This window comes from Rhinolophus ferrumequinum, chromosome 3 (genome assembly GCF_004115265.2).
Source record: "Rhinolophus ferrumequinum isolate MPI-CBG mRhiFer1 chromosome 3, mRhiFer1_v1.p, whole genome shotgun sequence".
Taxonomy (NCBI): domain Eukaryota; kingdom Metazoa; phylum Chordata; class Mammalia; order Chiroptera; family Rhinolophidae; genus Rhinolophus; species Rhinolophus ferrumequinum.
Genome location: NC_046286.1, coordinates 68526126 through 68552042, shown reverse-complemented (window position 1 = coordinate 68552042; position 25917 = coordinate 68526126). Strand labels below are relative to the sequence as shown.

Below are 25917 nucleotides of genomic sequence, written 5' to 3'. Positions count from 1 at the left end.
CTTCTGTACTGTGGTTATATGAGTACTGACATAATTAACCTACTGGATTGGGAGCTGATGGAGGCTGTAGCCTGTGTGTAAGTCCGCGTCAAACCTCCCACAATGCCTAACACGGTGACTTGAAGTAATAGGTACTCAGTAAACATTTGTTGGATGACTGAATATTACATTTGGACTTTATTTGGTGAGATCATGAAAACTTTGGTGCAATCACAGAAAATGGCCCACTTGAAAATTTCACTGATCTTTATTTTGTTTCAAGGTAATAGACTTACTCTAAATATAAGATGTATCCTGGTGTCTTTTAAAAGGGTATCATACTTGCTTAAAAACTATCAGGTAAAATACACACAAATTTAACTGAAAGAGTTCCCAAAGGCCAAAGCTAAAACACTTTGGGCAACAAAATAAACAAAGCAGTGTGGGATTATAACTGAAAATATAAAAAATATATATCTTTGAGTCCACAGTGACATAAATATCATTGAATAAATAAATGGGAGAGACTAGATGACCTCTCGTGCAAAGGAAGTCTAATTTACATAGATACACTATCTTTCAGGAGGTGGGACATATTTAAGATATATATACAAATACAAATAAACTTAGTAATTTTTATATGTTTAAATTATTGTTTTTAAATGTATAATTTTTAAATAATTCCTTCATTATTGTATGTGATTTTATTTACTTTAAATTCACAAAGAAGTAATGCAGTTTTATACTGAAAGCCATTAAAAAATGTAGGATTTTATTTGCAGAAATTCACTCTGTGGTCTGCTGTATCTAAAATAAATTCCACCTGAAGAGATGATTGGTTTTTCTCTTTTATCCTCCCATCTTACAAATAAAGGGACACTATATTTTGCTGTTAGAATGAAAAAGGTCTTATGCTTTTAATTTTCATGACTATCCTTCCAAAATAAATTGGAAAGAAATTCAGTACTGGTAAGATTTTAGTCATTTGCTATTGCTAAAATGATAAGCTTTTGTTTTGATCTTAATGAGCTTCCTTGCATAGATTTTATCTGTGTTGTAGATGGTGTAGTAGAAAGAACTGGCAAGAGTTGCTTTTGTTAGTTGTTTTTTGGGATGGAAGATAACAGCACATCCGAAGGCTGTGGGAGTAACGCAGCAGATGCTCACAAGTCGTCCCCATCCAGCTGACTGATCTGGAGCAAACTATAGCTCTGGGTCTCCGATATCTCATTTATAAAATGAAAAGATTATAATTCACAATCACTTATCTCTAAATTCATTCCAGGTATAAAAAAAAACAAACAACAAAAAACTAAAGTCTGAGTATAATTTCACATTTGCCTTTCAAATAAGTGTGGTGAGGCTGATTCCCCAGTAACCCCACAGCCCCTCACGTGTAGACTCTTAGAAATTAATGGAAATGGGGATGGGAGTTTACGTCTCAGCAACAGAAATTGTGCTGCAGAAGATATGTCGCATTGCAACCAGCACACCTAATGTAACTTTGATTTCAAATTTTGTTTCTTGTTCCCTTAACTCTAGGAATTGGTCATCAGTAAGCTAGAGGGGTAACCTCTCTTTCCAGCACACAAAGAAGCCAGCATTCAGGTAGATTATAAAAGAAGGTTAAGGATGAAGAGTAAAGCTTTATATGTTCATAAGGAAACAGGATTTTAGAAAAACTGTGCTCAAGATGGTAACTTTAATATTAAATTGCTTGAAAACTCACCATGGCTGTCATGGAGCAGACACTGTGATAGAGGACTTGAGGCCAGAGAGATCAACTTTTCCATTTAAATAGCACAGACGAATAGTGAGAGTCGGCCCTTAAATATATCATGCCACCAAAGACCGCCCGTGCCCACCACTTCCCTAGCCAGCATCCATCACTTTTATTACCTTAGTTATGTATATGTTTGACAAAAGGAGAAGAGGAAGGAAAAGATGTTCAAAAAGAAATATCCAAATTTTCACTCCATCTCCAGATAGTTTCTCTGTTGCCAGGCCAGCTACATGGGAGGACGTGTGACGTATACAGTCACACAGGGCCACACACTCAAAAGGGTCGCCCGCTTGGCTTAATGCTTTCTTGCGGCCATCTTGAACTCCTTCACAAGTTTTTAACAAGGGCTCAGCATTTTCATTTTGGACTCTGTCCAGCAAATTACGTAGCTGCTCCCGACTGCTGCCTTTTAAGATACCTTATTTTGATCTTCAGAAATCTCTACCTACACTTCTTTTCCTAATGTTGAAAAAAGATATTTTACTGAGCACCCATTGAATGGGAGAATTGATCCATACCATTCTCCATGCCTATATAGAAATGGCTGAACTTTACTGGAAAACATTGCCAATTCAGTTGCGTTGACACACAAATTCACAGTTTCTAGTGCTCAGCACTGTTCATAATCCCATAGTTTGCAGTCCCTGTGCCCTCTATTCCCAAAGACAGCTATTTCACCATTTCCCTTACAATCGTATTACCTTCCCTCTCATCTTCAGGGTTGACCTTTGCCTTTTTCTACAGGCCTCTCAGACTCAACATTTCCCAAACAGCTATCCTCCCCTTCTCATCCAAGTCCATTCCTCATGCAGTATTCCATGTTTCGGTGACTGTCATCACTTTCCTCTCCACTTGTCCAAACAAAAAACTTGGTAGTCATCCTTGACTCTTCTCTACGTCAAATTCATTTCCGAGTTTTGCCATATTTATTTGAATTTGTTGACATTTGTCCATCCTTTTTGCCAGGGCTTTAATTAATACAGCCATAACTAGTCTCTTGGTTTACCACAACTCCCTAATTAGTCCCCATGTTTCCAGTCTAATGTCTTTTGTTTCTTTACACCAAATATATTTTATGCTGTAGTCATAAAGATATTATAATAAAAATCTAATCATTTTCTATGATACATTGCAAAAATAAATGCCACCGATTCTTCCTCCTTTTGTATGTATGTCCTTTTGCAATGCAATATTGGCAATCGTCTGCTCAACCTCAATAGGTGGGGTCTATTTCTTTCCCCCACTAGATTCTGCGCCAGTCTTGTGACTTGCTTTGACTAACAGAACGTGGCAGAAGTGTGATGGTATGGGAATTCTGAACTCAGGCCTCCAGAGGCCATAGTGGATACAGGTTTCTGATGTCACTCATGATGCTCTACACTAGTTGCTAGAGAAATTCATCCACGCACAACTATAGCACTGGATAAAAGGTTTTACTTGCTCACCAATTCCTAAAATGGTTCTTTCTTTTCAATATCCCATCTCCAACATCCTGGACTAGGACACTCTGAGTTATCTTTGATGCTTTTCTCTATTTTATCCTCCATATTCAATTTAAAATCTCATCACTGCTTGTTTCAAAATGTTTCTGATTTGTCCTTTCACTTCAATCTCCATTGCCATGCGCTCCCCCAAATCTAGGCCCCTAACTGAGTTACACCAGAAATTTCTTGGATAATCTCCAGGCTCTACCCTTGCGTCCTCCATGCGTTTTAAGCATAGCATTCGGACTAATTTTCTTAAGCTTCCTTTTATTTCTCCCACAAACAAGTCTGTAATAACTCCCTACTTTTTCTTTCTTCAAGTTGATACATTCTATTTTACTTTCAATGGCTTCCTCATAATACCCCCAAGTCTATCCATACTTATTTCTTAGTATTCCTTTGTGTAAATTCTCTTTATAGCACTGGTTCAATTTTCTCAGCTACACAGAAAGTGCTCAGTTATATCCCCTGACCTTAGTCAGTCACGGACACTCATTCATCTCTGCTTTGCTCTCTACTAATCCATCCTTCTGGAACCAACTCCAGTCCTACCTCCTTCAGTTCCCTGGATCCTAAGTCATAAACATGATGCTAAAGCTTGCTCTGCCCAAAAGAGCTGTTTGAAGCCAAATGAATGATTTCAGTTTCCATGTCTGTACTCTAAGAGGAACATTTGAAAATTCAATAATATTTCCAAGACTCTAATCCAGATCAAGCCTTTTCTTCTTGGGCTTGAACTGCTCCACCCTGGTCAAGCACTTGTTCTAAATGTTGCCTTTGTGATAATTTTCCTTCACTTTCCAAGCACCTAGCACACTTTTTGGATTTGGACACCACATTGTATCTTGCTCAGGTACCCTATTACGCTTGCTAAAAATAATCAGCAGTCAGAAAATCCTAGCTTGCAAACTAGTTATAAGCAGATACCGCACAGCCTATGCAACCTGTAGGAGGTGATTGATGTTCAGTTTCAGTTTAATATAAAAAGTGCAGCATAACATGTCCTAATAATGATGTCTGTGTGAGAGGGAGCAGAAATGGGGACACTATAAAGGACACATTATGGCTAGTTTAAAAAAAGAAATATCATGTCTGTTTTCATTGGCTCTTCAAATGTGCCAGAGGCCAACCTCTAATGTTGTTTCAAATGCTGTGACATTTGTCTAACACTTTTAAAAACACTCCTCATTAGAGGGGAAAATATATATATATATACACACACACACACATATATGTATATATATGTATACATATATATGTACATATATGTATATGTGTGTGTATATACATATATACATATATGTGTGTGTATATATATGTGTGTGTATATATATATGTGTGTGTGTATATATATATATATATATATATATATAGTGGATTAGATCCATCATGATAAAGAGTACAGCACAAATAGGATGAGTGTTTTGTTAAAATGACTCTTCACTGAAGACAAATAGCAACTGAATAGAACAATATCACCACCATCCAACTATTAAATAAAAATAGATCCACGTTTTCCCCACTGGTGTTGTCTCAGGGGTTCAACCTGAAATAAGAGAGTTAAAACAGATAAAGTTAGAGTCACTTAGAATAATATATTATTCTGTGCATTACATAATATGAAACAAGAACTGTGGGGCTATTAGAAAAATGTATATAATGGTAATTTGTGCCTAAAATAAAATAAATATATATATACACACATATACACACACACACACACACACACACACACACACACACACACACATATATATATATAATCTTTTATAAGTTTCTCTCCCTTCACCCTCTTCTTCAATCCATAATATAGCTACAAGAATGTTTGATCACATAGTGGGTGCTAATTATCTTCTAATGATACTAATTAAATACAACTATCCAGAGTAAAAAGAAATCTTTTAACTTGCTTCAACTACCAATTTCTATATCTTATTACTCTTTATTCACACTTATATAGAAAATACTTTCAAATGGTCACAGCACAAACATGTCTCATTTTTTGGCATTGAAAATAACAGCTAAAGAGTTATTTGCTTATTATATAAATACATATGTACATATGGATGAAATGATGCATTGACAATATAAAAATACTATCTGTACCATGTATTTTAATGTATTTATGCTAATATCAAAACTATATTTGTTCAAATCTAGTGTTGGGGAGTACTAAAACTTGATCAATTTTACAGTAAGGAAACCATTATAAATGTATACATGCAGAAGTTTAAAACCATTGTCTTCCAGGATAAGAGAAAAGATATGTGGAGATAGCAAGTGGTCTTGTTTGACCTGACACATTCAACTGAAACAGCTGAAATTGTTTTAAATGATTGTTTTTAATGTTTTGTTTTGTTTTTTAATTTATTGGGATGACAATTGTTAGTAAAATGATTTTAAGTCTACTGGGATAGTCCTCATCAAGCGTTATCGTCACAAAGCAAATTGGAATTCTCTGTTATGGCCTGTGAATTGCAGTGTCCTCAGAACTGCCTAAGCTGAGAAAGAGTCAGCAAAGGTCAATGAACCTAAGACATCGGTAGTATGGTCTAACAACACAAAAGTGGATACTGTGCAGCTGCGACCCGTCCATTACCCACACGTCACCAGCTAGCTCTTCGGGGTCAACAGTAGAGCAGGGGATTTTTCGGGTGAGATATTTCTACATAATATTGCTCATTGTCATTATTCTTATCAAGAGAAACGTTCATGTTCTCATCATGAAAAAGAAACCGTAACTACATGATAGGATGGAGACGGTAGCTAACACTATGGTGGTCATCATTTTGCCATTTATAAATGTGTCACATACACGTTGTACGTACAATAACTTAAAAAAGGGAGAGAAATATTCAAAGGTTCCTGTAAAGCCTTAAGTCTAGATCTCAAAGCACAAAACACTCAGCTCACATGGAAAGATGTGTTTAAAACATCCCTGTGTAAAGCAGTTTGGCATTAATAACAATAACATCAACAAAGACGTGCATAATTTGTCAAAGTGCTTTGGACATATATAAAGGAATCAACACACATAAAGGAATCATTTAACCTCTTAATAACTATGTAAGCTGGAAATTACTATGCCCACTTTCAAATGATAAAGAGATGCTAAGAGAAATTGAGAGATTTCTGCAGCTACTAAGTCATAAAAATAAAGACTGTTCTTTGTTTACAAGTCTAATACTCCTTCCACTTAGAAGTTCCAGATTCTCATAAGGACTGCTTATGAGGCACCATATAAACTGTTACTATGGCACTTGGGACTAATGCTAGAGGACTTTAAAAGCAAAGTGTAAAGTAATGATAAGGCCCATTGACTTCTTTACGCATTTTTGAAAATTGATCTTATATCAAGTTGTCATTAAATATTTTACAAAAAGGGTTCACTATAGTTCAGGCCCTCTCTTATTATAATAATCTTAGAAAACAAAATTAAAAGGGAACTTAACTTCGAGCACTTTATTTAATGAGCAGAGCTTGCATAAGTGTGCAGAAATTAATATCCTGGAGCTATTTTATACAAGAGCTACAAAAGATCTACCACAGAAACATAATTAGTATGAGTTCATGCAGTTGCCAAGTTGCTATTGTTTCGAAGAGCCCTCTCTACTTCAAGTTGAGTTTTTGCTACCCACTAAATGTCACAGTCACCAGAACCTGAAGAATGGCAGATAATGGGCAGACAAACCCAAGAATAGATAATCCTACTGTGAAATCCAGGGGAGTGTTTCTGAGAGGTTCCTAATGAGAAATGACATTCCTATCCTGACTTGCCTATGACTCTGCAATGTGACAGAAAGAAAGGAAGGAAGGAAGGAAGGAAGGAAGGAAGGAAGGAAGGAAGGAAGGAAGGAAGGAAGGAAGGAAGGAAGGAAGGAAGGAAGGAAAGAAAGAGCAAAAAGAAAAGAGTAGAGTTGTTCCTTTCTTGGAAAATTTAACACCACAGCAACGGCACCCAGTCTTATATGGACTTGCTTGCCTTATGTCCACATCCTAGATCGCATTCCGCTTGCAGTTTTGCTCCAGACTCAGGGAAGGTCCCAGGGATTTGCCCTCTTTGCCATTGGATGTAGTCTATGCCCACGTGAGACAACATTGAGAACACCAACAGTTTATGACAGTTCTAGAGTGAGCCAAACTAAGCAAGACATTGAGTCTGTTTTCTCTCTCTAAGATTAGCTCTTGAAGCTACTGTAACTTTTCCATAAATATTTCAAGGAGGAAAAGATGGAGGGATACCACAGATCATATTTGCTAAGCAAGCCTGTGTGCTTCTAGGTTTAGCACAGGGGTGAGGAGACCAAATCAGCAGCAAACTCAGTATTTTTCTTTAGCTTCATGCTAAAGAAAATCAACCTTACAGTTTCACCCCAAGAATAGTCTGGGGTTTGAAGGAATTTTTCTGTTGTTGATAATGATGTGGTGGAAATTTTAAGGGGTGATTATGGAGAGGGGGCTGAATGGCTTGGAGCCTTTCCTTTTGAAAATATTCATTAAAAGTTATGCCTTTTAGGGCTGGCCTGGTGGCTCAGGCAGTTAGAGCTCTGTGCTCCTAAATCCGAAGGCTGTCGGTTGGATTCCCACATGGGCCAGTGGGCTCTCAATCACAAGGTTGCCAGTTCAATTCCTCGAGTCCCGCAAGGGATGGTGGGCAGCGCCCCCTGCAACTAAGATTGAACACGGCACCTTGAGCTGAGCTGCCGCTGAGCTCCCAGGCGGCTCAGTTGGTTGGAGCGCGTCCTCTCAAACACAAGGTTGCTGGTTTGACTCCCACAAGGGATGGTGGGCTGTGCCCCCTGCAACTAGCAACGGGAACTGGACCTGGAGCTGAGCTGCGCCCTCCACAACTAAGACTGAAAGGACAACAACTTGAAGCTGAATGGCACCCTCCACAACTAAGATTGAAAGGACAACAACTTGACTTGGAAAAAAGTACTGGAAGTACACACTGTTCCCCAATAAAGTCCTGTTCCCCTTCCCCAATAAAATCTTAAAAAAAAAAAAAAAAGATTTAGAACCTGCTTCTAAAAAAAAAAAAAAAAAAAGTTATGCCTTTTAACCTTGAAAGCACTACTGGAATCTAAAAAAAAAAAATCTCTTGGATGAGAAGAACCCAGGACAGCAGCAAAGAATTCAATGCTGATTAATTCAAGCATTAAGCAAATATTGACTACCAGACATGGTGCAGACACTGATTCTATACAATAGCTTGGGACCGAAGTCATTCTATAAAAATAAACGTTCTTGAATAAAGAATATTTGCAGTTTAACCCTAAAAAGTTAATTTAAGAAATGAATTCTATTCAATTTAAAAGGAGCAGGATATAGAGCATGCTATTTTCTCCCCCATCTTTGCAGATAAACTAGGCTAGAAAAAATAATGTTTTTAAAGGTATAAAGGGCTCACAGAATTCAGATTTTTTTAGCCTTTCCTTCAGTAGGTATTTGTGGGAAACAATATTATATGGCGATTTTTTTCTGTATTCAGCAAAAAACAGTAAATATTAGGCATGCCATTGAAATGACACGAGTGGTGATGGTTGTAGCTGTAAAAACACTCGCTCAAGACACAGGGGACTGGATGCCTGATCCCCTTAGGCTGCCTTAAAAACATATTCCATGGGAGAAAACACTACTGCTGGGGTTACAGAAGGACACCTACAAAACACAGCAAACTGATTCCAAGACTAAGGTGTGGGAAGCAGCAATGGGAGAACTGAATTCTTGAGCAGCAGAACTCACTGAATAGGACACTAAAGAACAGGTGTATGTTTTGGAAGTCAGTCAGAGCTCAAAAAGCAGGTATGGCCATTCATGTGTGGTACTAGGTTTTCCTTGATAATGGTATGCCCTGGGAATTAGATTAAGTTTGTAAAACATCTTCCAAGAGAGTGCATACAGACTTATTTAGCAAATAACTGGGTTCCGTAGCTAGCTCTTCAGGGCTCTCTGAGAGCCATCGGCTGTATGAGAAAAAGAGCCGCACACAAGCATGCACTGTGCAGCTCTTGCCCTTAAAGAGTTTTTAGGCTAATGGAGAAGTGTGGGGGTGGAGGTGGTGAGACAGGTGTCTTAAGAAACTGTAGAGTTGTGGTGTGATTTTTTTCATGGTGGGGAAGCAAGAACTTTTCATTTAGGCTGGTCCTGGGAAATTGAGGTCAGATAAAAAAAAAGACTTGAATTTAGGAAACTATTAATATATTTATATTAATGGGTGTATAACACAAACTCAGTGTGGACAGGTAAAAAGAAGTAGGGAGAGTTAAAAGTGGAAGTCAGCCTGTGGATCCACCAAGACACAGAAAACCTTTAGTTGTAAGAGCAGGTGTTCATCCTACCACCAGCTCTTATCTACTAATTATCATACACCTGCCAGGCCATATAGGTGAGCCTCAGAGGGCACTTGGGGCTTCAGGCACCCAGAATGCCCTCTAGCTTGTTCTTAGTCCATTATTGTTGTGTCTGTAACTCTGCATACCTGCTCCATGACATGTCTCTGCTCCTCCACTTCTGTTTCCTTCAAATTTGGCATCTCTATGACTCTCCCTGAGAGGGAGACAGCAGCTCTCTCCTTCAGCTCTCAGTTTCCCTCTGGCTTCTGCTCTCAGAGCCCACCATAGCCTCAGTCCCAGGGGAAATCCAACGCTGCTTCCTGTCTTCACCTCACTCATCCCCAAAGATACTTAGTGGCAACTGGGTTTAAGGAGATTGCATGACAAGTGACAAGTACAAGTTTGGGTTTCAAAATCTGCCTGTCGCAAATATTCCCAGTATACAGTTTCTGCCTTTACCAATTCTTGTTTTCAAAAATGTCATTGTGGCTAATGCATTCCAGCATCCAATGTGGATTTCTTGTACATTTAGTGCCCCCCCCCGCCGCCTTTTTTCACAGACCATTAAGATGCACTCCCCTGAGCACAATCCCAAATTATTCCAACCCACAAAGAGGACCCTTCCCTGATGTCAGAGCCCTCTGTAGTACATGTTTTGAGATCTTCCTAATAGTGGGTAACATGTACTGAGTGTCCACATTGTACTAGTGTGTTGTATACAATGCTTTGTTTTATCCTGATTATGTCCTTCAAGGTATGTAGTATTACACCCATTTAATAAATGAGGAAAATGAAACTGAGATCAACTAACTTAAAGATAACTTAGCTAATAAGCATTGATTCAAATTCAAGTGTGACTCAAAGGCTATTTTACCACTATGTATTGATAGCAGTTTTAGATTGTTCTGTAGCATTTTTATCTTATAAGTCTCAACTGTAAATCACTCTTGTTCTGAATTTGTATAACACTCAATACAGTGTTGGGAGTATTGTGGGTGCCTAGTTAACTATTTGTGCATTTACTATGTAGTGTGACTGGAAGATCTCTAAGTAAGTAGAGAAATGAAAAACTAATGCCATTTAATTTCACTTTGATCCACAAACACTTGAATAGATTTGCATAGAGACAATATAATAAGCTTTGACTACAGGATGATAAAACAATAGAATCAGTCAATTTAATGTGAAAAAACAGCAATTGAAGTGGTTCTAAGACATAACCTGAATCAAAAATTGATTCTCTGAGCTTTCCCATTTCCATTGGCTATGCTGAACCTGGATGCCTGGTTGTCTTTTTCCTAAGCATTAGCATAGCCTCACAGAAGGTGTGACAGATAGTGAAAAGGAAAAATGCACTTTCTCACTTACAGACATATCCACCCCAGAAAATAATCACACAAAATTTGCTTTTTAAACGCCTTTTTGAGTTGGCTGAATTGAAAATACTATGGTTTCTTTTTACTCAGGGTAAAGGAAATATGTCTCCTCTGGGCGAAATTCTGGCTAAACAGAAATTATGACATCTCACCCCATCTGACCTTGGAATTCATACACTGCAGATCCAATGTTTAAAGGCCTGCTGCCCGGTCTCCAAAGCTCCCCCAAGAATGTCATCCACGCAGAAAGCTGGCACCTGGATGCGCTTCAAAGTCCCCACATGGGCAGTGGGGTGAGCTCATCACATCAGGCTAAAAACCAGTCTTTGTTCACAGTATCACGTCTTGCCTTAGTAGGAGATGGTTTCCTCACAATCACATCCATTCATGAGGGGAGAGCACTGGCGTCCACGCTGAACAACTCTTCATTGAGTTGCAGAAAACAGGGAAATAGCTGCCGTGTTTTCTCAGTGATGCTATTAATATTTAAGTGCTGTTCTCTGGATGAGGAGCATGAGGGGGCATAAAAACCCAACTCTAAGGAGGCTATGACTGATTTTCATGATTACTGCTGCACTAATGAACTAATTGCTTTAAAAATAAATAAATAAAAGTCACATCCATCCAAATTCCAAACAACCACCAGAGATGACTAGTTTTGGCAAAAGATGTTGCTGACAAAACTTGCAGCTATTACTGTGGATAACATAAAAGAAACTATACCTAAGTAGAGTGCTTAACGGTTTGTAATAGTATACTCATTTCCATTCTGACAGTTGAACATGTTATTAATGAATGATGATGTTAAGTAATAACATGTGTAAAATGGCACCTATCTCAGAATTCAGAGCTCTCATTCTATCTCACCATTCTCATTGAATCACAGAAAGCAAATAGCGTGAAGTGTAGTCTCACTTCAGGGAGGTTAAGTGATTTGCCAGCAACCACTTAGCAAGTTAGCAAGTATAAATAAGGACAGAAGCAGCAGGATCCTTCAATAACACTGGGCCCACACACGAAGCATGGCATCTCAGCTCAGGTTTCCCAATCAGGACAAAATGAAAAGGACAGGCAACAGCTTGATAATCCTTCCTGCTGCTGTCACCCTGAAGACTCTCATAACCATGCAATCACAGGGTCTTTTTCTTCCATTTACTTTATTTTGTTTTCTTTCTCCCAGTCACTTATTGTCCGCACATGCTGTCTCTTGTGATAGCTCCAAGTTCAGGAGGAAGATCAATGACATGACAGTTGCTACGATTATTAAAAGGTAAAATTATCAAAAATCTCATTAAATAAACAAATAGCTACAATGTCCCTATCTTTTTTCTGTCCTTCTTTTGCCTCCTCCTTCTTTTTTCTTCTCCATTTTGGTCACTAATATTACAAAGTAATAGGATATCACTTTTAATAATATTGAGACATAAAAAAGAGACTTTTTTCCTCATCTTTTCTTTCCAGATTTCTTTCTTATTGCTAAATTCTATGCATGTTGTTAACTGTTCACAACATTTAAAAATTAAAATCATTTTTAAAAACCTTACAATATATATAGCTGTTCATTCTGAAAATTCCAAGTACATTTTTCTTCTTTCTTTCTCTGATGGGCCTACAAGAGGCAAAGACAAATGAAGATATCTGATAACTCGTGTGCAGCCCAGTGCTTTGGACTTTTTATCAAGGTTTCTTGACCATGGCATTATTGGCATTTTGGGCCAAATAATTCTTTGTTGTGCAGGCTGTCCTGTGTATTGTAGGATGTTTTACAGCATTTTGGGCCTCTACCCTCTAGGTGCCAATAGTAATCCATCCCCCCAAGTTGTTACCATCCAACATGCTTCTAGACATTGCCAATGTCCCTTTGGGGAGAGGGGCAAAATCAGCCCAAATCGAGAAGCACTCCTCTAGACCTGGTTGTCTGTGTGTCTGTGTGTGTTGGAGAAGGAAGGAGGTTATTTTGAGTTTTGTGCTTGTCGTTTTTGAGGTAGGGATGAAGCAATCAATGAGGTGAGAGATTATTTTCTTTCATAATGTCAATCCATCTCACATTGGTCTTGAGAGAATTGCTGTGAACACCACAAGACTGGTTAAAGAAGTTTGAGTTTCTTGGAGGAAAAATAAAACCCAGAAAACAATAATAAAAATAATAATATGAAGAGTAACATATGTTTTATACTACACAAGTGGACTGAGTCTGACAGAACCATGTGCATTTTCTAACTTTTGTATGTGTTAACAAGCCAATGGTTTTTTTGCATCTACTTATTGATATGGCCAAATAAAGTGGTAAAAAAAATGATTAAGAATAATAATTTATTCTTGAAATATCATACATCACTTTTATTTTCCCTTGTCTTTATCACAAGAATGTATTAGTCAGCTCTGGAAATATATTCAAGAGCATTTTACAAACAACTAATTAAAACTTGCAGTGCATCGGTATTGTCATCTCTTAATAGAGGAGGCATATGTAACAACAAGTAGCATTAGTGTTCTGAAATAATACAAATTAATAAGAGGCTCTTGAATTGAAGGCTTGTATCAAAACATTGGTAAATCTTGGATTCATACTTAAGTTTAGAACATAGAGAACTTCTTGGACTGCTAAGGAAAGTTTGCCATGTCAGATTCCAGAATTCACACTCTGAACACTAAACTTCCTCTCTGTGGTATCAAAATTAAATTTAGTCAGAAAAGATTTTTTTTAGTCAACTCCCACCTATAAAAGTGCATCTTATTTTTAAAAGAATCCCAAATAACAATATAAGCATCTCATATGCATGTAGTTTCTATCTTGAGGGGTCAATTGTAAAATACATCGTCAATAAATTTCCAAATGGTTAATTCCCTAGCATGCAAATTTCATTTTAAGTAAAACAACAAAATACCTTTGTCTGGAAGCTGGAATCCTAAGACTAGGAAAACTTATTCCAAGTAAGCATAGGTGGAATATAAATCAAAGAGGAAAATATTTGAAAACACAGTTGGACCAATTTGGACTAAAACTTGTTTAAAGATAATGAGAATAAAATTTATACAAGGGAACCGAGGTTGTCATTTTGAAAGTAGTTTTACGGAGTGAATAATTGTGAGCATACTAGAAAACGGCAATGAAGAAAGAATAGAGGATGTTAAAGTATTTTATGGCGCTGTCATCAAAAGATGATTGGACGTGGAGGATTCGAATAGCTGCCTTGCCTCTAATTAGCTCTGTGACCCTCGGCAAAATTGCCCAATCGCAATAGTGCACAGAGCACAAACTAGGAGAAGAAGAGACCAGGGATTTCAATTTTCTTCATACCTCTTTTATTTTCTCAAGACAGATACACTTAGCTTTCCTTAAATTTAAAAATGGGAAATGGCCTGATAAGGCTGGACCAGTTATACTTTGGAATTTCATTACTCGTGTGACTCTTTCCATACCCTCACCTCAGATATCCTCCATACATTGATGCACTGTCATTTCACCATTTGTAAAATAAATAACATGTCTAATTTTAGAGAAGAAAATGATCTTTTTAATGATCTTTAGGATCTCTTTAACCTGTCTAATCTCTCTCTCCCCAACCTTTACAGGCAAAAGCCAGATCTGTCCTGTTCCCCGTTGTATCCTGAGCAGAAGCATAGTGCCTGGCACATGACAAACACTCAGAAAATGTTTATAGAATAAATAACAATTCTATGCACCAACTCTGTTGCAATATATTTCTGTCACTTGATTAATTGGTCATTAACTGACTGTACATATGGAAAACAATAAATGGTACTTCAGGGCAGCACATAAATGCCATGAGATTACATATTTCTAAGGGCGATCAGTATTTTAAGTTCGCCAATATGGCATGTTCAACAAATATAATAGTGCCACCTGAAATTCTTCATATAGGTTTTTAGTTTCTACTAACAGAAATGAAAACATGAGCAGAAGAGCCAGATTCTCAGGAAAAGTACAAAGAAACCAATTCCAGAGGTAATCTGGACAGTGGAAGCAAAATATTAAAGACTGTTATTCCCCACAGCAACAGACAGACTTTTCAAGCTGAGGCTGTTACCATCTGCAGTTGTCACTGGCCATCTGCTTACGTCTAATCTGGTCTATCACTAGCATTGAATATAAGTTTAAAATCTGCTCCTCTAAGAAAATTCCAGAAAAGGTTCTCTTACCCTTTTCTGAATCGTGAACTAAATTTTCATCCTTGGACTATTTTAGCAAAAACATGAAAATGCTTCCGTAAGGTCAGGTCTATGGCCTGTCAGTGCCAAGTAAGGATGGAAGCCCCATATTCTACCTCTTGTAGTGAACCTCCTCATGACCCAGGCTCTGCTTTGTTTTTAAATGACAAACCTGCAATTAATGTAAATATTGACCCAAATATATCAATGCTGTAGTCAAGCCCCTTGTGATTTTAACGCCCCCAGTATGTTTGGTAACTAGAATTCAATGGTTTAATTTTTAATTAGGATAGAGGTATAGACTTTAACTAAATGTTTCCATTGCTTTGGTTGTCATGTACATTATAGTCAAAGATTAAGAAAGTATGCTAGTCATGTTCTGAAGGACTGCACGTAAAGCAAGTTCCAGAAGAAACGTTTAAGGTACACTTTGCTTGAGATAATAGATATAGTTAAGCACAAAACAATGGTGATAGTCACAACGTGCCTAGTTTCTGCCTTTTGCTTTAAAAATAACATCACTGATACACAATTAAGAGATGTTTTTCAGAATCTCGGTTCTTCAACCCAGCACCCCTTGTTCTCACAATACAATTTTGTGTTGCTGGCGTCTCCTTGTCAAGCAGGAGGAGATACCTCCAACACCACAAGGAGAATTTATAAGTTTGTTTTGCAGAAGGAAAGCCTATCATCAAGGTGGCTGCGACCAGCTGCTGACGCTCGGCAGTCTGATACAGAAAAGCGTCATCTGTAACTAAAGGAACACAGACCTCTCTCTCTCTCAGTTCCCTGGAACTCCCCTTCTCCTACTCAATTGAACAAACCTTTCTCTATCTCCAGGCACTGCTGTCTCAATGTTTTGGCTCACTAGGCCATCAGGCGCACAAACCTGGATTTGGGGAGGTCGTTCTATAACAATGTCACACGTGGGGTGTGCTAGGCAGAACTTTAAAATTCCAACTCCCTGGTGTGTACGCTCTGCACAATCCTCTTCCCTTGAGTGCAGGGGGAACCTGTAAATATGATGGGATAGTCACTACCTGATTAGGTTACTGGTTATATGACTGTTGTAGCAGAATGGAAGGGACTAGAAGTCAGAGAATGCACTCCTGGAAAAAAGCAAATAGCCATGTTGTGAAAAGGCCTATGGAGACTGTAGGAATGCAGTCGGCCTCTAGTTGCTGAAAGTGGCCCCTGGCCAACAGCTAGCAAGAAAACAGGGACATTTATCCTATAAATGGCAAGGAACCGAATTCTCCAACATGAGCTGAGAAGAGGACTCTCGGCTCCAGATGAGAATTGCAGCCCGACCTAGTGAGACCCTGAGCAGAGAACCCACTTAACCCATACCTAGACTCCTGACCCAGGGAAATGTGAGATCATAAATGGATGCCATTTGAAGTCCCTACATTTGTGGTCATTTATTACACACCAGTAGAAATCTGATACAAAGAGGAAAGAATCATGAGCACGTTATGACATCATGTGGATGGGAGAGTGACAGGGGAAGTTAAATTCAGTATACATTATGAGAAAGGCTGCACTCCCATTCACAATGAACTGTCCTTTAATACTCAGAGTTATACTTGGTATAGGAACACAAGGCATCAAATAATGAACGGTGCTACTAGAAAGTCACTACAACCATGGGGATCGTCGCTGGGTGGCAGAGCACATGCTCTCCATTGCCTAGCACAATGTCTGGCACATAGTAGGTGGTCAATAAACATGTGTTGCTCAGTTAATAACTGTTAAGTAAATAAGTTTATTTATTGAAAAGTAAAATGTTGTCTTAATAATTAAGAAACCAGTGAACATATTTCTTTGATGACTTAGTCTACACTTCATAAATCTGCAGTACGTTAAAGCGAATACCATTTTACCACACGCCTCACATAATGGTTAAAGAACTACTCATCTCAGGAGTTACTGCGGGGGTGAATTCAGGGGGATGCGTATGAAAGAGCCTTCACTTTTTATTGTGTATGCTTCATATCGTTGGACATTTTTGCAATAAGTGTCAAATTTTTAATAACAAAAGATATATTTTAACAAGAAAAAAAGTTCTAAGAGATGCCTAGAATCAGACACTTTAAAATTTAAAACTGCCAGCGGAAAACCTTTTTATGGTAACTCGCAACATTTTGCAGGATATTTATAGTAATGTTGAGCAAGCTGCTCAGGGCATCACATATTTTTGAGGGCTTCTTTTACAAAATGCTCTTGGGGTGCCAAGAAGCAATATCCTCAAAACAAACCAAAAATTGATAACAATAATTATTATTATTATCATTTATTGGGTGGACTATGTGCCATGCATTGTGCTAAGTGATTGATGGATTGACTGTCTTACTAATTTTACTCTCAGGAGCTTGAAATTTATTGGAAAGCACATATAATTATGAAATAATAATTTACAATAACAATGAACACTTCTAGGCAGCATGTATGGACCCAGGTGGGCTGAGGTGTGTGTGGCAGAAGCAGCAAGTGAAATTGAGAGGAAGAAGTGACCTCGATGGAGGGGAGGGCAGAGGAGGCTGGTGGCGGAGCTGGGAGGAGCGCTGCGAGCCAACCTGGCTGGATCAGAGGGTCGGTTCCGGAAGCAGGGCAGCTGAGGGTGGACGAGGGTTGGTGCTGCATCATGGACTTGGGGAGCCAAGCAAAGAGGTTTTTAGTTCGTTCCAGTCCAAGTCAATACTTACGTACTGTACTTGGAGGAATACTGTGAGTTCCAGAAAGCGGCTCAAGGTTTCTGAAGCCAAAGTGGTTTAAGTAGATTAACTTGCAGGGACGGGCCCACCGAACAGGCAGAAAGGAAACAGGGAGGCAGGGAGAGCATTCAGGGGGACCCATGAGGGGTCCCCACATGGGAAGATGAGCCTAAAATAGGGCAAAATAGTAAGACTAGGGGATGTCTAGAGACACAATGAAAGACAAATTGAAAAGAGAGTTTTTCAAGAGTTTGGAAAACAGCAGAGAGAAAGAAAGTAGACACTGATTTTAAATCTATGTGACTAGGAGTGGCTCCATGAACAAAAACAGGACAGACACCTTTCAGTGGCTCCCCCGCAATTTCTCAAATACCAATCAAGCTGCTAAGTGTCCCACTGAAGGCTTCCTGAGGCCTGGCCCATTTTCTCTCTGCCACACAACCTGTGCACACAGGAGCAGGCACGCACAAATAGGGACCCAGAGGACCCTGCTACCGGCGGTCCTCTGAACAAAGCAGGCCATTCCACTCCTCCATGCCCTGCTTCCCCTTCTCTGACTCACTACCTTCTACTCATACTTCAAGTTGCCTCTCTGTGACACCCCTTCTGGAAACCCTTCTCACTAGTCTAATTTACATGACACTTTTCTTGTCATACTCTAACGCCTGTGAACAAATTCCTCTGTCATGACAGCCACCAAGTTGCTTAATTGTTATGTGTTTGTCTGTTTCTCCACCCTAGACTGTGAGCTCTCTGAGAGCAAGGGCTGCATCTTAGCTGATTTTGTATGTCCGGCAACTAGAACTACCCTTGGTACATAACTGACACTCAATAAACTTGTTGAATGAATGTTGAATTGAGTTTACCTGAATTTTAGGTGATGGTAGGACAAACTCTAGTATGATGGGAACTTTGTGTTCTAAACAAATGGTTGGCGCGTTTTATAAGGATTTAAGTTTACGACAGTAAGCAAAATATTCATAATTTAACTAAGTAAGCAATTTAAATTATCGCTAACACTGATAAAATAGCAACTCTGCATGTTAAATGGAACCCCAAAAGTTTCTGCTGACATTATCTCCACAGAAAAATGTAGAGGGATTACTTGATTTCAAGATTTGAAATGAAAAACAACAAAAAAACAACTTCAAAATAACACTCTCTAGACACCTAAATTATCCTGTGCAATCACCCCTTTCAAGAAGAAATAAATATTTAGTGAAAATATAACAAATTGAAGGTGACCTGGTGCATATTTACGCATATTGTCTCCTGTGTTTGCAAAATACAGGACTTGCATGCAAAGACTGCATAATAATAATAATAATAATAATAGTAACAGCAATTTATATTTTTAAGTTACTTTCATGTGCAGTCTTCATTTAAGCCACACAATGTCCCTGTAGGGTAGCCAAGATATCATTATCCCCATTTTATGAATGAAAATACTGAGGCTGAACAAGTCCTGAACTTCTTCTAACTCATCTCCCTTACGGAAGTAGTGACTTTGCTTTTCTCACTTTTGTCTGCCAGGCAGGGCAGATCCAAGCTCTGTGACGTCTAAAGTTTTATACAACTCAGAATGCCTTCTGTAAGAAAACAAAATCATTCACACAAAATTAGGTATGAAACGAAACATTAGGGCTTTAAATATATTAACTCATTTAATCCTCATAGTAATTCCACATAATAGGCTGTATGATTATCTCCATTTTACAGATGAGAAAACTGAGTTATAATTTAAATTTTGTCTCTCTCTGATTCTCTCTCAACATCTAGACAGCATATCCTTCGCTTGTATCTAGAATAAAGAGAGGCACACCAGTGCCCAGACCTCTAACCAGGGCAGCGTCGTATGAAGGAAAACCCACCTGGCTCACCCAGCCTCATGAATGAGAACCATCCAAAGACCCTGCACAGTGTGTAGGTTACCATGGGAGCTAGAACCAACCACAAACTCCTGTCCCTGGGCCTGTGCATTCCATGATGCTATCATGATAACTATGGAGTTAACTAAATCTATAGGATCTCAGAAAGAATCCTCTTCTCATTATTCTCTGGGTTTTTCATTATTCTGGGTTTGTTGGAAGAGCTATCTTAATCTCCTCAGACAGGCCTAAACCTACACACACAAGGGAACTCAGTCATCCTGCAGCAAAGGAAATTCTGACGTGGTGGAGCCTTGAAAGAGCATGCATGCATCCTAAACTATGTTACATTGAGGTTCAAAGGATATTTTATAATTAAACCTCTCCGGATGCAATTAAGACACCTCATTGCAGTTCCTGCGTGGTTCTGTGAACTTCTAAATGAATCAGTGTGCAATACATATGCTGCTTGATTTAGGAGGCAGAATCTGGATACTGTGTGCAGAGATGTCAACATTGTGTAAGACTGGCTTCATAGCTATAGTGTAAAGAGATGAAGCAACCTTCCGTAAAGCACACATAACTGGAATAATATATAACCTGTCTACTATTACAATGTTTGGATTTATAGGCACGGCTACCAAATTTTTGTGAGATTCTCAAAATTATTTTTGAGTATCTTCCTTCTGATACCATATTTTCTTATCTCGTAATGATGTTTTTCCTAGACGGTTTAGAAATTCTCATGTCATTAAAAAGGTTAAGTTATTGCATATTTTCAGATTATCTCTGACAGCAAATAGTCACCTGAGACAGGGTCTAAGAAGATTTTGGAAAAAAAAACAACAACATTGTCTAAAATGGGAAGAGAGCAATTCTTATTTAGCACAATTGTGCAAATTTTTGCTTTTGCCCTAAACTAATGCTCTTGGATTTTAAAAATTTGTGCTAAAATCATTGCAACATATTAACACTGAAACGTTTTCTTTGGACTTTCCATTTAAAAACTATAAATGTAGAGTTTTCATATTCTGATTTCAAATGTGGGGCTTTCTGGACAAAAATAAATTATTCATACACATAAATGTGCATGACAGTCTTGTAATGTTCCCTCAGCTATGGAGAACGCTTGTTTCTCCAAAGATGAGAAATGGCATTAAGAAATATCCCACACTGATGTTTTATTTCATTTAAAATGTTTTCAATAATTTGCCTCCTTTTGTGAAAAAAAAAAATGTATGCTTTCTTTCCTATGCAATGCAAGCCATCAAATCTATCACAATGTCCAAATGAAATGTATTCGGCCATTTCTTAAGCAGAACTTAAATATGTTTCTTCTTGGTGTGTGTATAAAATGTAAATCATCATCCATCCATTGCTTCATTTATTCCATAAATATTTATTTAGTACATGCATGTGTCAGGTCTGAGGCCCTGGGTACACAAGACAACATCCTTGCCTTCACTGAACTTAAATGTGCGTGAAATTATCAAAGACCTTCACCGGTATTTAGCAAAACATTTGAATATATTTGTCCAATTCTCCATCTTAATGGGAAAATACACTGGGAATTTTTCTTAAACTTTATAATAAATATCAGTGGTGGAAAATGTCAGAAGCAAGATATGTATTTAATGAAAGAAGAAATGAGTATTAAAGCTATTCACTGGTAAAAGTGACTACCTCGCAAAATCGTAAATTTGCAATACTGTTAATATTCTAGTAGTGAGAGAAAAGTCAATCTGGATGAGGCTAGAGAGTTGGAAACATCACACAGCAGACTTCTACATTAGGTGAGGCCAGATAAGACCTCTGAAATGTATTCTAATTCAAAGAGTGTGATGTTACCAGATTTGATTTACAGACTAGAATATCTATGGAGATGGTAAATATACCAATGACAAGGCCTTGGTGCTCATTTCATAATAACATTTTAAGTTGTATTAACTGGTTTGCCTGAAAATTGAAAGAAATAAGGAATGTAATTTTCTGGTGCAGAAATTATTCAAGAAGACGCATATGTGTTCTCATTCATCTCAGTTATTTGAAGAGCCCTAAACATTATGATGAAGTTTAACTTTACCAAATTATTTAATTATGTCAATGGACAGGCATTAAATCAGTCAACAATATTTTATACTGCTTTTATTTTCACAGATGAAACAGTGGTTGTGGAGACAGAGTTCAAATCCCAATACCAACATTAACTGCAAGGCTTTGAGCAAGGGCCCTATTTCCTCTGAGCTTCAGTTTCCTTACCTATAAAATCAGGCTACATGGCACCCATTTCATAGGGTTTTGGTGAGGATGTGACTAATCAGAAAGAGCTCTTGTGAGGAGGTCCTGGAAAGCTGAGGGAAGGCAAAACGGCCCCACAAATATGTCTCTATCCCAATCCCTGGAACCTGTGAAGATGTTGTGCTGCATGGCAACAGGGACGTTACAGATGTAATTAAGGTTACAGATCTTAACATCAGGAGAGTCTCTTGGATATTCCAGGTGGATCCAATCTAACTACATGGTCCCATAAGAGAACTTTCTCTGTCTGGAGTCATAGGGAGATGCAGCAGGAGGAGAAGTCAGACAGATTCAAAGTGTAAGGTTCTGAGAGATCCAATATTGGGGAGGCAACATGACAAGGAATGCAGGTATCCTTTGGCAGTTAAGACAGGCTCCTGGCTGACAGAAAAGAAACAGGAAGCTCAGTCCTACTACCACAGGAACTGAATTCTGCCAATAATCTGAATGAATTTAGAACGACCAAACAAGAGCTCAGGCCAGCCAACACCTTGATATCTGCCACATGAGACCCAGTGCAAAGAAACAGTCTAGCCCACTCAGACTTCTGACCTACAGAACTGTGAGGTAACACATTTGTGTTGTTTTAAGCCACTAAGTCTGTGGTGATTTGTCGTCACCAATAGAAAACTAATACACTTGCATTTAGACTGGTCCTAGGACTGGAAGTACTTCCCATTGCATCACCATTATTTACAGTATGGAGGAATGCATTGTAGGTAAACGTGAAATACATTTCAGTTAAGGAGGTAAGAAAGCTATTTAAAGCTGACTATGGAAAGGACAACTGTCAAAAGTAAGACTGCTCAGATTTCTAGACTTTTTTCCAGACTGTGATCTTAAGTTATGCTATAATTATGAAGAGGTGAAAGATGAATTCTTCTTTGGAAAAATAATAAAGAAAAGTTCTTAAAGGATTAACCCAAAGTTGTTTTGCTGTACTTGAATTATGCTGAAGGATATATTAGGTTAGTGCAAAAGTAATTGAGGTTTTCGCAATTATTTTTAACCTTTTAAACCACAGTTACTTTTGCACCAACCTAATAAAACAGCTTCCTCCTCATTCACTGTTATATTCATATTACTTGGCACACAGTAGCTGCTCAATAAAAATCTGTTAACTGGACAAATGAAAGCATACTTACAATGACTGCAAATAAGGAACTATTAGTATGTTTTTTCATTGAACTAGTATTTGTATAACTATCTGTTTAAAGAATTGCTCTAATTTCAAATTTTCAAATTTGTTTGTCTAAAGGTTATGCGGAACATGTGGTCAAGTGTAAACATTACCATAGGAAGCAATATGTCCAAGCAGTGCTTTGGAGGTGTGGGGCTAAAGAAGGAAGATGATGCAGTCAGGCTCCAGAAGAACTAAATACATGTTGGCTGTGCCCCAGCTGCAGCCAGGCATTCTGCAAGGGAAGAGAGAGCATGTTTCTATGGATTGGCTCATCAGGCTAATGGGCTGTTGGTACTTCTCTCCCAGGACAGTTGAAACTCCTATGGGAGACTGAGCAGGGAGAGAGAGCTCGCAGAATCCTTGTGATAAACAGGGTCCTCGGCTTTCTTTGCATGAATGGCTGCATTATGTGCAGATGTTCAGTGCACTTCCACAAGCTTTTATGGATGAATAAGTGGCATCATTATGATGTGATTTGACCAGAAATGAAGCATGGCCTACTGCCATCTGCAAAAATCCTATCTTTCTGATATAGATTGTACAGGGATGAAGCTAATGAAACTAAAATACTCTTCAGAAAACTGATGACTCCTGGAAAGACTATCAATTAATCTCAAAATAAGAAATTGAATTTCTCTCTGCATTATTCTAGGTTTTATAATCTTTCACTTCTGACTGTATCTTCATAGCATTTAAAAAACAACCTGAGGCCATTCCATTAAAAGTCTCTCTCTCTGAAAAATAAGTGGAGCTGAATAAGAAATATTTCTAATATCTGCAAAAGTCAGCAATTTCTCTTAGTCAGAAAGGCATGTTATGTGCAAAGTAATCAAATTCCCTAATTTACTTCTCTGGGGCCAGGGTCTTCCTACCCGCCTCACTGACGAGACAGAAGATAGATTTTGAGTTTATCAAATGGTAATTGGGAGATGAGAGGTGAAGAGGGACATGAATGGGAAAGAATGGAAAAGGAAAAGAGGAAGTTAAAGAAGTGGAGACGATTTCAGAATGTGCAGGAGATTTCACAATATTCACAAGAGGACACGGAATGATAATCCTTTTGGTTGACTTTTTAGATCATCCTCTCTCATCTCCTAAACTCAAGAACTGGGCACTTCACATGCAATGATGTCAACTAAATGGTAAAAGGAAATAAATAATACTTTGTGTCAAAGAGAAAACATTGGTCAGAAGATGTACAAGAAGTTAAAAAGAACAAAAAACCAGGAAAAAATATTTTTAAAGCACAGAAGAACATCTACTTGGAGATCAGATCCCAGAATAGAGAAGGGCTTTCCGAGTTATGAACAAATTGAAAAGAATATATTAATAATGTTAGCTATATTAACTTAAATCTTTCCATATAAAGTATGCCATAAAATTAAAAGGTAAAGAAAAACACATAACATATTTCTAACAAATATAAGAAAATTTGGATATCCTGATTAGAGAGATAGTGCTTATAAAAATTTTGATATCATGAGAGAAAATTTTTCAATGATTATAAACAAACACAAATGAAAAAATGGCCAATACATATGTGCAAAAATGTATTCCACTACTAATCAAATAAATGTAAAATAAAATATTATTTTTTCTATCATATAAGAAAAGTTGTTTATTATTTCTTTTTAAAATAAGACCATTCTGGATTGTCAAAGGTACCAAGAGACAGACTTGCTGACAGACATGTAAACCAGATCCAGGTAACTAACACAAATTAAAATCAGAAATGGATTAAAAGATGTTGCAGCAGGCTGTTCATAGAACCTTATTTAAGCATATAAAACTAGAAACATTCAGAGACTGGTTAAATATACCCCTGGCTCAGACACGGAAAGTGTATTCAGAAATTTCTTAATGGCATGAGAATAGCCTCATGATAAGTGAAAAACCAAAATTTTAAAAACCACATGTCCAGTACCCAAATTTAATTACAGAATTTTCTTTCATCTATATAAGAAAACTGTAGAAGAATATACATGAAAATAAGAATAGTGATTGTCTTTGGGTTGTAGGAGGGAGAGGTAGCAATGTGTCACTCAAAAGGCTGTTAGAGCATCAGCAAAGCAGAGGCAACAAAAAAATTCTTTTCTGAAAGAAATTCATGATTCAAAAAGAAAAAGCAGTGAATTAGTCATCATGCAAAAAAAATAAATAAATAAAAATCCAAACATGGTTGGACTTCTTTACATTTACTGCACAATTTAGTGTTGTTTTTGTTTGGAAATATAAACATTGGTTTAGGGAGCTATAGTCTCCTACTCTGCTTTTAATGTCTCTGAATGTCTTCATCTGGTCTGAGTTATAAATTATTTTTATTTTTTTTATGTTTTTCTGCATTTTCAATAATTTCTGCAATCAGAATGTCTACTCAGTTTTCTAATCAGAAAAAAAAAATTAAGAATCACCAAACCATGCACTTTATAAATGTACACCCTATTTTTTATATTTGGGAGACAATACCATTAATCCCAAAAGCTGGCCAAATTTCACCAGGTCCTGGTCATCTATGAAGACTTTCAGCAGAACCAGCAACAGACTGGGTGGATGGGCCCCACACCCCAAATGCAGCTGATACAGATATACCAGCTACCCCAGCTTGGTCTGGACCTTCTCTCGAACCTCTATGCAATACCAATGACTTCTAACCCTTCATAAAAAGCAAGAACAGCTTTTCAAAGGACAAAAGCTATCACTTCATCTTCATTTGTATGCCTAGTA

At 37.8% G+C, this 25917-nt stretch overlaps 1 protein-coding gene across 1 annotated transcript in view; it reads right to left on the bottom strand.

Annotated features, from left to right (window-relative positions):
• Positions 1-25917, bottom strand: part of SLC35F1 (solute carrier family 35 member F1) — a 386453-nt gene that overhangs the window by 277463 nt on the left and 83073 nt on the right. The gene's annotated exons all lie outside the window — the stretch shown is intronic.